This window comes from Stomoxys calcitrans, chromosome 4 (genome assembly GCF_963082655.1).
Source record: "Stomoxys calcitrans chromosome 4, idStoCalc2.1, whole genome shotgun sequence".
Classification (NCBI taxonomy): Eukaryota; Metazoa; Arthropoda; class Insecta; order Diptera; family Muscidae; genus Stomoxys; species Stomoxys calcitrans.
In genome coordinates, this window is record NC_081555.1 from 129683375 (window position 1) to 129695931 (window position 12557).

The 12557-nt window shown below is 38.6% G+C and overlaps 1 protein-coding gene and 1 long non-coding RNA gene across 3 annotated transcripts in view; one reads left to right on the forward strand and one right to left on the reverse strand.

Annotated features, from left to right (window-relative positions):
- Positions 1-12557, reverse strand: part of LOC106094156 (low-density lipoprotein receptor-related protein 2) — a 795641-nt gene that overhangs the window by 532450 nt on the left and 250634 nt on the right. The gene's annotated exons all lie outside the window — the stretch shown is intronic.
- LOC106093314 (uncharacterized) overlaps positions 1-12557 on the forward strand; it is a 294983-nt gene that overhangs the window by 203483 nt on the left and 78943 nt on the right. Inside the window, exon 2 of the long non-coding RNA XR_009397969.1 lies at positions 8710-8729. This is a non-coding gene — a long non-coding RNA (uncharacterized LOC106093314). The remainder of the gene's footprint in view (positions 1-8709; positions 8730-12557) is intronic.

Genomic DNA, 12557 nt, shown 5'->3' on the forward strand with positions numbered 1-12557 from the left:
GTGATACCAAAACACTACGTGCAAAATTTCAGTCAAATCGGATAGGAATTGCGCCCTCTAGCGGCTCAAGAAGTCAAGACCCCATATGGGGTTGTATGACAGCTATATCAGGTTATGGACTGATTTCTACCATACTTAGCACAGTTCTTGGAAGTCATAACGAAACATGTCATGTCAAATTCATCCAAATCAGATAAGAATTGCGCCCTCTAGAGGCACAAGAAGTCTAGATTCAAGTTTGGTTTAAATGGCAGCTATATCAAAACATGGACCGTTATGGCTCATTTACAATCCCAACCGACCTACACTGATAGGAAGTATTTGTGCAAAATTCCAAGTGGCTAGCTTTACTCCTTTGAAGGACAGCTTGCATTCGACAGACAGACGGACGTACAGACAGACGGACGGACAGACGGACGGACAGACGGACGGACAGACGGACGGACAGACGGACGGACAGACGGATGGACAGATGGACGGACAGACGGACGGACAGATCGACTTAAAATATCATGTCAATCAAGAATATATAGACTTTATGAGGTCTTAGACGCATATTTCGAGGAGTTACAAACAGAATGACGAAATCAATATACCCCCATCCCATGGTTGAGGGTATAATAAAATAGTAAAATTAATCCTTATAAAATCACGATATAGAAAATTTTCATACAGTCACTAAACCCTTCAGCAAATAGTGAGTAATGAATGGGTACATAAACTTTGCGTTTGATTGAAAATGCAAAATTGACCGTCTTTTAAACCATCTCATCCCTTTTCATTTCATTTCTTGTCATCATGGTCATTTCTCCTTTTACATTGTAATTAAGTCTAAGCTTTTTTTCAATTTCGCTTTTTACAGCCATTAACGGTGCTGTTTTTTATCATAGTAAATGATGTTGCAAGTACATGTGCTACATAGCAGTTCAAGTAAACTTGCCTTGCCTCCAAAAAGAAAAAAAAAAAAAAAACAAAAATGAAGAAAAGATTTGGCACGAATTAGTCGCTGTCGACATTGTTGTCGGAGACATTGCCATTATCAACCTTATGGCGACTGTCTTTAGTTGCAGGGCCACATTATGGCGGAGGAGAAAGACGAAAAGAGCGTTGTCATAAATTCAAATTTAACAGACATTTTTAATGAGTTCACAATGGTTGACATTTTTCATTGTAATACAATTAAAAGTGTTCAAGAAAACTGAAAGCTGGCAGAGACTACATTCAAAATACCAAAAAAAAAAAAAAGAAAATATTTCGCTTATGCAAATGAGCTGCTATTTTTGATGAAGTCATGTTGCGTTGAAATCACATTATTCATATTTTTGGTCAAGGAAATTGTCTGATAATGATTTTACAGAGAATTGTTGAATTTAGTTGTTGTTAAGGAGATGGGTTAGCTAAGGCTTTTATAGTATTGGGTTGCCCAAAAAGTAATTGCGGATTTTTCCTATAGTCGGCGTTGACAAATTTTTTCAACGGCTTGTGACTCTGTCAGTTATCAGCTGTTACTGTTAGCTTGCTTTAGAAAAAAAGTGTAAAAAAAGTATATTTGATTAAAGTTCATTCTAAGTTTTATTAAAAATGCATTTACTTTCTTTTAAAAAATCCGCAATTACTTTTTGGGCAACCCAATACAAACAAAATCTATGCAAATATTCAATGCCATAGGGAGAAGATTTATTCCTCTGTAGTTGTCACACACTCTCTAGTCTGCTTTCTTGTGTACGGTATATAATATGTTGTGATTTCTATCATAAGCTAAAACATGAAATAGGCTACTTTGCTTTTTAGCATATCAAATATTTATACTCTTGATTATGGAAGAGCCCAACAAGCAAAGCCTTTGTATTTCTCAAGCAAACAGAATAACAGTAAAGCTATGCAAGGGCAAATAGCAACAACAACAACAAAAACAGTATAGTAACATTACAAATAAGCTACACATGAGTCCACTTATTCTTGCTACTTGGCCTTTCCACACAACTTTTTGTTAGAGCCTTTACTTAAAACCTAAAGAAAAACAAGTAAGAGCGTGCTAGGATCGGCTGGGCCGAATCTTATAAACCCTCCACCATTGATCCCATTTGTCAACTTCTTTGGCCGATACCGCTTTATAGACAAACAAAGGATAATGGAAAATAATTGCTATGCCATTGAAACTATATCAAATTATGAACTGTGTGGGGCCATACTTGGTCCCTGCTCGGGCGCCATTTGTAATAACCTTTGCCTGGGTAAGTTCTATGCGCGGTATCTATTTTTAGACAAACATGGAATATTGAATAAGAATTGTTATGCTATTGGAGCATAACAATTCGGACCATGAATGCATACTGAATATTGTAGAAGTCATTGTGTAATATTTCTGATCATTCGGATAAGAATTGCGCCTTGTAGGGGCTCAAGAAGTTAAATTCGGAGATCGGTTTATATGGGAGCTGTATCATGCTATTGATCGATTCAGACCACATTAGACACGTCTGTTGAAGGTCATGAGGGAAGCCGTTGTACAAAATTTTTTCCAAATCGGATGAGAATTGCGCCCTCTAGAAGCTCAAGAAATCAAGATCCCAGATCGGTTTATATGGCGGCAATATCAGGTTATGAACCGAATTGTATCATACTTAACACAGTAGTTGGAAGTGACACCAAAACACTGAGTGCAAAATTTCAGTCAAATCGGACAAGAATTGCGCCCTCTAGAGACTCAAGAAGTCAAGATCTCAGATCGGTTTAAAAGACAGCTATATCAGGTTATGTATCGATTTACGTCATACTCAGCACAGTTATTGCAAGTCATAACAGAATACCTCATGCAAAATTTCAGCCAAATCGGATGAGAATTGCGCCCTTTATGGGCTCAAGAAGTCAAGATCCAAGATCAGTTCATATGACAGCTATACCAGATTATGAACCGATCTGAATAATACTTAGCATAGTTATTGAAAGTGATACCAAACTACAATTTCAGTCAAATCTGGTGAGAATTGCGCCCTCTAGAGGCTCAAGAAGTCAAGACCCAAGATCGGCTTATAAGGCAGCTATATCAAAACATGGACCGAATTGAACCATACAATTATTGGAAGTGGTACCAAAACACCACGTGCAAAATTTCAGTCAAATCGGATGAGAATTGCGCCCTTTAGAGGCTCAAGAAGTCAAGACCCAAAATCGGTTTATATGGCAGCTATATCAAAACATGGACCGATTTGGCCCATTTACTAACAAAAAGTAGTTGTGCAAAATTTCAAGCGGCTAGCTTTACTCCTTTGAAAGTTGGCGTACTTTCGACAGACAGACGGACGGACAGACGGACGGACAGACGGACGGATGGACAGACGGACGGATGGACGGACAGACGGACGGATGGACGGACAGACGGACGGATGGACGAACAGACGGACGGATGGCGGACAGACGGACGGACAGACGGACGGATGGGCGGACAGACGGACGGATGGACGGACAGACGGACGGATGGACAGACAGACGGACGGATGGACGGACGGATGGACGGACAGACGGACGGACAGACTGACGGACAGACGGACGGACAGACGGACGTATGGACGGACGGATGGACGGACAGACGGACGGATGGACGGACAGACGGACGGACGGATGGACGGACAGACGGACGGACAGACAGACGGACATGGCTAGATCGACTTAAAATGACATGGCGATCAAGAATATATAAACTTTATGAGGTCTCATACGCATATTTCGAGTAGTTACAAACAGAGTGACGAAATTAGTATACCCCCATCCTATGGTGGAGGGTATAAAAAAACAAAAACTATAGAAAAAGAAACAAAGTTTTCATATACAAAAAAAAAGAAATAAAATCTTAGTATGCAAAAGTTTTTTGTTTTCCATGCAACAATAAACCATAAATGCAAAACCTTTTAACAATATCCGCTACCAGAAATTGAAAATGGTAAGACCAAAAAGGGAACAAAAACAAAAAAACAATTATAAATTATTCCTGGGAGGGGTTAAAAGTTTTTCCTTATAGTAGGTGAGCCGATTTAAGGTCTTAAAGTTTGCTAACATTTTCTTTTTTGTTGATTGGATTTCGTATGCTCTCCATTCGTTTGAATGGCTTTGTTTAGAGTCGGCAATGACCATTGGTCGTAAATCCAGCCTTCTGGGAGAACACTGGGTGGTTGGCCAAAGGTTAACAGTAAACCGATTTGACAATTTTTTTTTCCTCTTTGTGGTAATAACTAAATATCCTCCAGGGTTCTGCTGCCTCTATGTTGGTTGATTTGGGGAAGGAAGTTTTTTTAAAATGATAAAAAAAATTATTTGATCTTTGCTGGTATTGTTTGTGACCCTTGAGCTATTCAATTATAATTTATTTTTAGCACAAAGAAGGGCAATTGGAGCATAAGTTTCAAATGTAATCCATGATAATCGGAATAATCCCAAGGTAGGTGAAGTGTTAGAATTGTACTGGGTTGCCCAAAAAGTAATTGCGGATTTTTTAAAAGAAAGATAACACTTTTTTTCTAAAGCAAGCTAAAAGTAACAGCTGATAACTGACAGAAGAAAGAATGCAGTTACAGAGTCACAAGCTGTGAAAATATTTGTCAACGCCGACTATATGAAAAATCCGCAATTACTTTTTGGGCAACCCAATAGTAGAATGGTGAATGCATTAAAGATATGCAAACTATGAAGTTGACTTGTAAGGTTTATTGAAATAGACATTCTACGAAGAAGTGAATCGGAGAAGATTTGTAAGCCTCAGAGGTGTAGAAAGTCAAATTCAAAGATTAGTAAATGATATATATCTCAAAGGGAGGTCGGTTTGGACTGGAGATACTAGCAGTTGCGAAAAATCTTCTTTTCCTAAGCAGACAATCTGTATCTATTATCAGATTTCCTACTTTGTCTATGCAGCCTGTACCAAAGTTATCAGCTTGATGTTTAATTTCAGGACTTCAACTTTGCTATTGACTTCAGGGTTGCCATGTGTGCGGTAATCTTGCCTTCACTACATTTTCAATTCTTCTGGTCGTGTCAAGGGTTAGTGCAGTGACGCTTTGAGGTATTTAACTACCCATTGGACTTACAATTGAGTCTCTATATCATCGGTACTGGGCGTTCTTTTATTGAGCACTTGGATCAGTTGAATGGAGTATAACATGTTCATCTGTTGAGTTCTCAACTTTTTAACGTCCAGCTTCCACGCAGTACCACATTGTAAGTTTCTTCATGCGAGCCAAATTTTGATGCAACAAGGTCGAGGTAAACTCTTGGTCGAGCTGAACTCATCGAATCGTCTAACAAAGATTGCTTTTCAACATGATCAAAATTGGTTTCAAACTTCATGATTGAGGGACAACTAACTTTGTAGCCTGTGAATATGGGGATGTTGAAATCTGGCGCTGCTTACTACCATGGTTTCTGCCTAAGAAAAGTCTCAATGAATTATTGCAAAGGAGGCCACCGTAGCGCAGAGGTTGACATGTCCGCCTGCGACGCTGAAAGCCTGGGTTCGAATCCTGGCGAGACCATCAAAAAAAATTTCAGCGGTGGTTTTCGCCTCCTAATGCTGGCAACATTTGTGAGGTACTATATCATGTAAATGGCATCCCAGTAGCCGAGTTGGTTGCGTGCTAGGACTACCAGTGCTGGGATCGTGGGTTCAATTCCCGCCAGAAGCCTTGGTTTGTCGCTACTGCGGTATCACCATGGATTTAAGGTCTGTAAAGTACTGCCACTCTTACTAACATAACCATGCCATGTTAATCTTCTCTCCAAAGAGATGCCGCAGTGCGACTGTCGAATTACAGTTCCAAATTCCAGCGAACTCTAAATATTTGGGTCGGATGTCGGAGTCTTAAAGCAGCTCACTGTTTCAATTTTGAGCAAAATCGGAGAATGAATACGCCTTTTTATGGTCTTTATGCTCTAAAGCTGAAGTTGGGTTTCTATGGCTGCTATATCTAAACGTAGCCCTATGTTGACCATATTCGAGACAGATGTTGGGAGTCTTGGTACAAGTCGCTGATCCAAACTTCAGTGAAGTCAGGTAATAAATGCGCCTGTTATAGTCCTAAGACCCCAAATCGGCAGATCGGTCTATATGGCATATATATGTTAATATGGTCCGATATACACCGTATTCGGGTCGGATGTTGAGGCCCCTAGTGCAACTCACTGTTTGTAATTTCAGCAAAATCGGAGAATAAATGCGCCTTAAATGGTCTTGGGGCCCTAAAGCTGAAGATTGACAGCTGTATGTGAACTATATTCGGAACAGATATTGGGAGTCTTGGTACAACTCACTTCTGATCCAAACTTCAGCGAAGTCGGGTAATACATGCGCCTGTTTTAGGCCTAAGACCCCAAATCGGCAGATCGGTCTATATGGCTGCTATATTCAAATATGTTCCAATATGGACCATTTTTGATTCGAATATCGGCGGGACCAATTAAATTCACTATGCCAAATTTCAGCGAAATCGGGTAATAAATGCATCTGTTGTAGGCTTAAGACCCCAAAATCTCCAGATCGATCTATATGACAACTATATCCAAATATGGTCCGATGGGTCACCCATTCAAGAACTTAACCTGTGTATAGAAGAAATACGAGTCTGTGCAAATTTTCAATTCAATATCTCAATTTTTAATGACTGTAGTGTGATAACAACTGACGGGCAGACGCCACCGTAGCGCAGAGGGTAAAATGTCCGTTTATGACGCTGAACGCCTGGGTTCGAATCCTGGTAAGAACATTATCAAACAAGTAAAAGCGTGCCGAATCAGCCGGGCCGAATCATATGTACCCTCCTCCATGCTTCGCATTTGTCAAATTCTTTGGCCGGTATCTCATTTACGGCAAACAAAGATAAAAGATATGACGCTGAACGCATGGGTTCGCATCCTGCCAAGACCATCAGAAAAAACTTTCAGCGGTTGTTTTCCCCTCCTAATGCTGGCGACATTTGTGAGGTACTATGCCATGTAAAAACTTCTCCTCATAAGAGGTGTCGCACCGCGGCACGCCGGAGGTCCCTTATTATTGAGCTTAAAACCTGAATCGGACTGCACTCATTGATATGTGAGAAGTTTGCCCCCGTTCCTTATTGGAATATTCGTGGGCAAAATTTGTATTTGTCATACCAAATGGTGCAGGACCTCACAAATGTCGCCAGCATTAGGAGGGGATAACCAATCAAAATTTGTGTACCCTCCACCATAGGATGAGGGTATACTAATTTTGTAGTTTCATCTGTAACACCTCGAAATATTCACGGACATGCTAACCTCTGCACAGTGGTTAGCATGTCCGTTTACAACGCTGAACGCCTAGATTACAGTCCTGGCGAAAACATCAGACAAAAATTTTCATCGTTGGTTACTCCATTCTAATGCTGGCGATATTTGTGAAGTACTGTACCATTTGATATGGCAACCAACTTCTTCCCAAAGAGATGTCGCACTGCGGCTATAAACAGGAGGACGCTTATCGTTTAGCTTAAAACTTGAAATCGGTCATCACTCATTGATATGTGACATGTTTTCCCCTGCTCCTTAATGGGCAAATTTACACATGGAGGCTTCTCGAATATCAATGAAAGCTTTTCAACTAAAGTTTAACTCAATAAAAAGTCTAAAGATGGTTTTTGGAATACAACGGCTTGAAACATAATTAAGGATGCCTCTGTCTCTAAGGTTTGTAGTTTACACCTATAAATTCAGATTCTAGACCACTGTGAGATGTGTTTACTTGGTTTTGCTTGCAATTGTATTTACTTGAGAAACATTGGAGTTTGTTCAACTACGGCTATAACTCTGAAAACTAACTAGCCCTTCAATTGTTTACTTCCACTACAAATGAAGTTGGGCGAATAAAAGGAAATTAAAAAACTTAAGGCAGTAAAGACAAAACCGAAAATTAAACACTGTCCTGTTTGGTGTATTCATTTTTGCAATTCATTTCTACGTCTTAGGATAAGTTTTTTCCATTTCTAAGGAAAAAAACCTCGTATTCAAAGTTGCAACTAAAGTATTGCAACGCTAATAGTTTTTATTTACTGCAGTGGATAATGTAAACCCACATAAAACATGTTTACCTTTGTTTTTCTTTTCTTTCTACTTTAGCTCTACCATTTGTTTGCCTTAGCATAGTCCATAGTCAAAGAAAGGATACAGCACAACTACTTCATGGTACAGTTCTGTAAATAATTTAAATGTTGCCCAAGGATGTAACGCATATAAGTTAGGGCTCGTAAACATTTAAACCGAACCGAACCGCACATGCCATGTGGTCTATGGTGGTTAGGGATATTTAAATGAAAAACCTTAGGTTTTTCGTCTTTCAACTTTTCAAGTTTCCATGAAATATGTTGCTTAGTTATGGTGGGCTACGATAGCTACGGTTTATTCTCTGTGTTTTATTGAAATGCGGTTACATGAGGTAGTGAAGCTTTATTAATAGTTTCCAGTGAAGGAGTTAACAGGATATGTTGGGTTGGGTTTTCAAACTACTCGTCGCTGTCCTTGCTAAAGTCAAACTGGCTTTTAATGGTTGTGGTTTTGCATGTTTCGCATGCCATACACATCAACAGCAACAGTTTTTAGATCATTTTTGAAGAAAGGAAATTTATTCTTTTTAATAGCTATACATTAAGATAAGATTATAAGATATGGCTAATGGAAAAGTGTATTTTTCTGTTTTTTGTTTTACAGGGGAATCTGATTTCGTTGAGGTAAGTTTGATATTTGATTTTCATTTTTAAAGCAGTGGATATATTTTTTAAATTAAATTTTTTATATATGACAGTTAGGCAGATTCATGCCAAAAGGATTTTCTTTCCAAGGTAGTAAATTGCATACCCTGATTTTTTCCTTTTAAATTCCATTAAGCAAAATACGAAATATTATGGCGTTCAGTTAACTATAACCAGTGCTTACACAACGTCCAAAATTGGATGCATGAAGTAATTTCTGGGGAATCGCGTTAAGGATTTCCGGTACTAGCTTTCAATTTTTGAACAAAGTTCATATCGGCGTCAAAATGAAGTGTACCATGCGCCATTACTGTGGCTCATATTAAATGTACTGTTCGACTCAGGAACTCTTCCTGATTCGGCTTAGTGATGTCCGTCTGTCTGTGTAGTCTTTCTATACCGTTTATACGTTTGTGATTTTTTTAACAAAGTGGAGATCGATTGGGATATAGATATTCGTATCGAGTGTCGGTATGGGGGAATATTTGGTCCCTAGTTTTTTAAAGAGAACAAACGCGCAGTTACCTTCAATTCAGCTCGTTACAGGAACATGATCGAGGAAATTTCTCTTTCAAGCCTCGCAGAAATGAACGTTAGAAACGTGTGGTTTCAGAAAGATGGACACACAGCACGAGACTCAATGAATTTGTTGCGACTACATTTCCCTGACCCGATCCCCAATGGCCGGTACGCGCTCTAGATTTGAGTACGTGCGATTTTTTTTATGGGTTATTTGTAGTCAATAGACCACAGACCATGGCACACCTCAAGAATAACATACGCGATGCCATTTCCAACACACCGATTGATGTGCTACAAGTATTGGACAGAAATTTCAAAAATCGGCTTAATCAGTGTAAGCGCAGTGGGGGTCGCCCGATGGCATTTTCAAGACTATATGTAAAAAAAAATGGAATATTATTTACTCAAATAAAAAATAATTAAAACAATAACTGAATTAATTTTCTTTTTTTATTGACCTTCCAAATTAGTAAGTTCCTCTGGCGCACCCTGTATTTTACCAGCGATATTGTAGTTCCAAGCGGTTCTATCAGGAATAGTGGTACAGTAGTTTTTTTTTATCAAAAATCGGTTCGGATAATGTGTAATCACACATCGGCCATTTTATCAATGATAACACAGTGTCCGAAGCCGCCACATTACCAAAGAGAAGCTCCCTTGACCTCACAGCCACAATATCCAGAGTCATTAGGTATTAAATTCATTTCATCATTGCTGACTATTTAACTGTAGGTGGACTTTAAAAGCGCTGTCCACCAGACCACAATACCATATAGCATAATAGGTGTGACAACTACGGTACACACCCATTGCATGACAAGCAGTTTAAACCACCAAACTTTTACCATTTGTAAAGGGCAAGAGATGTCTTTCCAAAATGACCGTGTCTACATAACAGAGCGCACGTATCAGAATTTGAGCCTACAAATGCCCATCCAAAGTAATTTTCGTTCTTAAGTGGAAAAAAATGGACAGTTGTGATCGTCGATGGCTGAAGCTGCTTTGAAGCTGCGGCCACGCAAACATTTCGTACGTACCAAGAAGTTCACCACCGTCACATAAAGCTCGTGTTAACCAAGAATGTATAAGAAAAATCATATTCATGCACTTTATTTCGTACTCGTAGTTACTAGTAAAAGCATGCTAATTTTGACCGGGCCGAATCTTGGGAACCCACCACCATGGATCCTGCAAAATTCAGCACAATCTGTTAATATTTGCAGCTTCTAAAAGACGGACGAACGGCCGGACATGGGTAAATCGACTTAGAATGTTAAGACCATCGAGATTATAAATACTTTGTGGGATAGCAGATCTTTATTTTGAGGTGTTACAAACGGAATGAATATGGTGGTGGGTATAAAAATATGCCAGTATGGATGTACTGAAGAAAGCCATTGGAGGGAAACGGGCGAAATACCGGTTTATTTGTTCATTTGAATTAGTAGGACTTCGTTTCAGCCACCCTGTATAGTCATACTGCCAATTCAAACCTTTAGTGTAGGATATTATATAGATGGCATCGCCCGAATTTTTTTTGGAATTTTTCTATACAAACTGCACTGCAGCCAATGTTCAATTATCGTGCGTACATTGTGACGTATGATGTTTGCCATTTGGTTAAACACATAACGTATACGCCACAATGTACCACTTATTTTCTTCTTGCAATGGCATTTAGGATGAGATATTTTTAACAATGCCATTTCTGTCTATTTTGATTTCGGAGTAAAAATAACTTAATTTTTTTTTAGATTTTAAATAGCTTGTCTTACTATTTGCCTGTACAGACGAAAGATAGTGAAGGGCACATCTATGGTGTTGTTTTGTAAAATTAAAAATCAACAGAGCAACAAAAAAATTGAGACTTCATGATAGGTGGGTTACAGAATGTGGCTTTAAGGATTTCTATCGCGGTTTCAAAGAACTAATTTTTCTTCATCTATCTTGATTTAAATCTAAGAACTAAATTGTATTAAATTTTATACATAAACTTCTCTCCCTCCCCCTATAAAATAAAGAAATGTCCTTTAAATTACCATCGATAATTTGATGGGCTACAATGTAAACAGAAAGCCATAATAATCTTAAAAACATTGGTCTTGTTTGCTTGTGTGTGTGTGTGTGCTTGTTTTTGGACTTTCGCATACATCATTTAGTTACAACAATAACAAATATCAAGTTTCCATTTATCTTGACAACTAAAGTTTTGTGTGTATGTGTTTTTTTTTTTGTTTTTGTTTTGCTTTTACAGATTTTGAGGCTATTTTTATAACAAAGAAAAAGTTTAATGCTTCCTTCTTCCCTTATACTTAGAAATACGAAAAAAAACTTTACACAAATTGCCATCTCCCACTCTCGGTAATTAACTGTTGGTTTGTTTATTTCCGGCTCAAGTCCGCCGCAATTAATGAGATTTGTTTGATTACAAAACACAACAAACGATAGGAAAAACGAACAGACGTAACGGACATCCTTGAAAGCGAAAACTCTTCTTCGCCATTAAAACAACAAAAACTTAAACTTTTGCCGCATTATGTACTTCAAAATCAGAGATGAGAATTCGGTTATGGTGATGGTACTTAGACTATGGAGATGGTAAAAGGGAAAAAGGGACTCTTAGTACCAAACGTTAGCAATTGGTACCAAATTAACAGATTTTTCTTTTTTTTCCAAAAAAATGTATAGTATTCTCGGTTTTCTAGGAAAATAAAATTGTTAAATATTTTACTAAGAAAATAATCTGATATCCAAATCTGGGGCCAAGTGTTTGGCGGGTGCTGCAACTGCAAAACACCCTCCCAAAACGGACATATTTACCGATCACTCCAATATGGGGTTCGAATAAAAAGTTTTTGGAAGAAGAACACGAAATTAATACCCAATCTCGGAACAAGCCTCTGGGATTTCCTTGAAACTTTCACAGATGACGTAGAATGGTCTTTTGCTGAAGCTGAGAATTATTATTCTTTGATATCTGAAGATATCAAAGGACAGACAGACGGGCAGACAGACAAACAGACGGACAGACAGATGGGCAGACAGGCGGACAGACAGACAGATGGACAGACAAGCAGACAGACGAACAGACAGACGGACGGACGTACAGACAGACGGACATACATAGCTTTATCGTCTTTTTTTTACGAGGACCAAGAAAATATATTTTTTTAGGGTCGGAAATGAAGATTGCGATGTATTGCAAACAGAACGAGAAAATGAATTTAGCTCCACCCTTAGTTGGTGGATATAAAAAGGAATCTGATATCCAATTATCAGCAATGG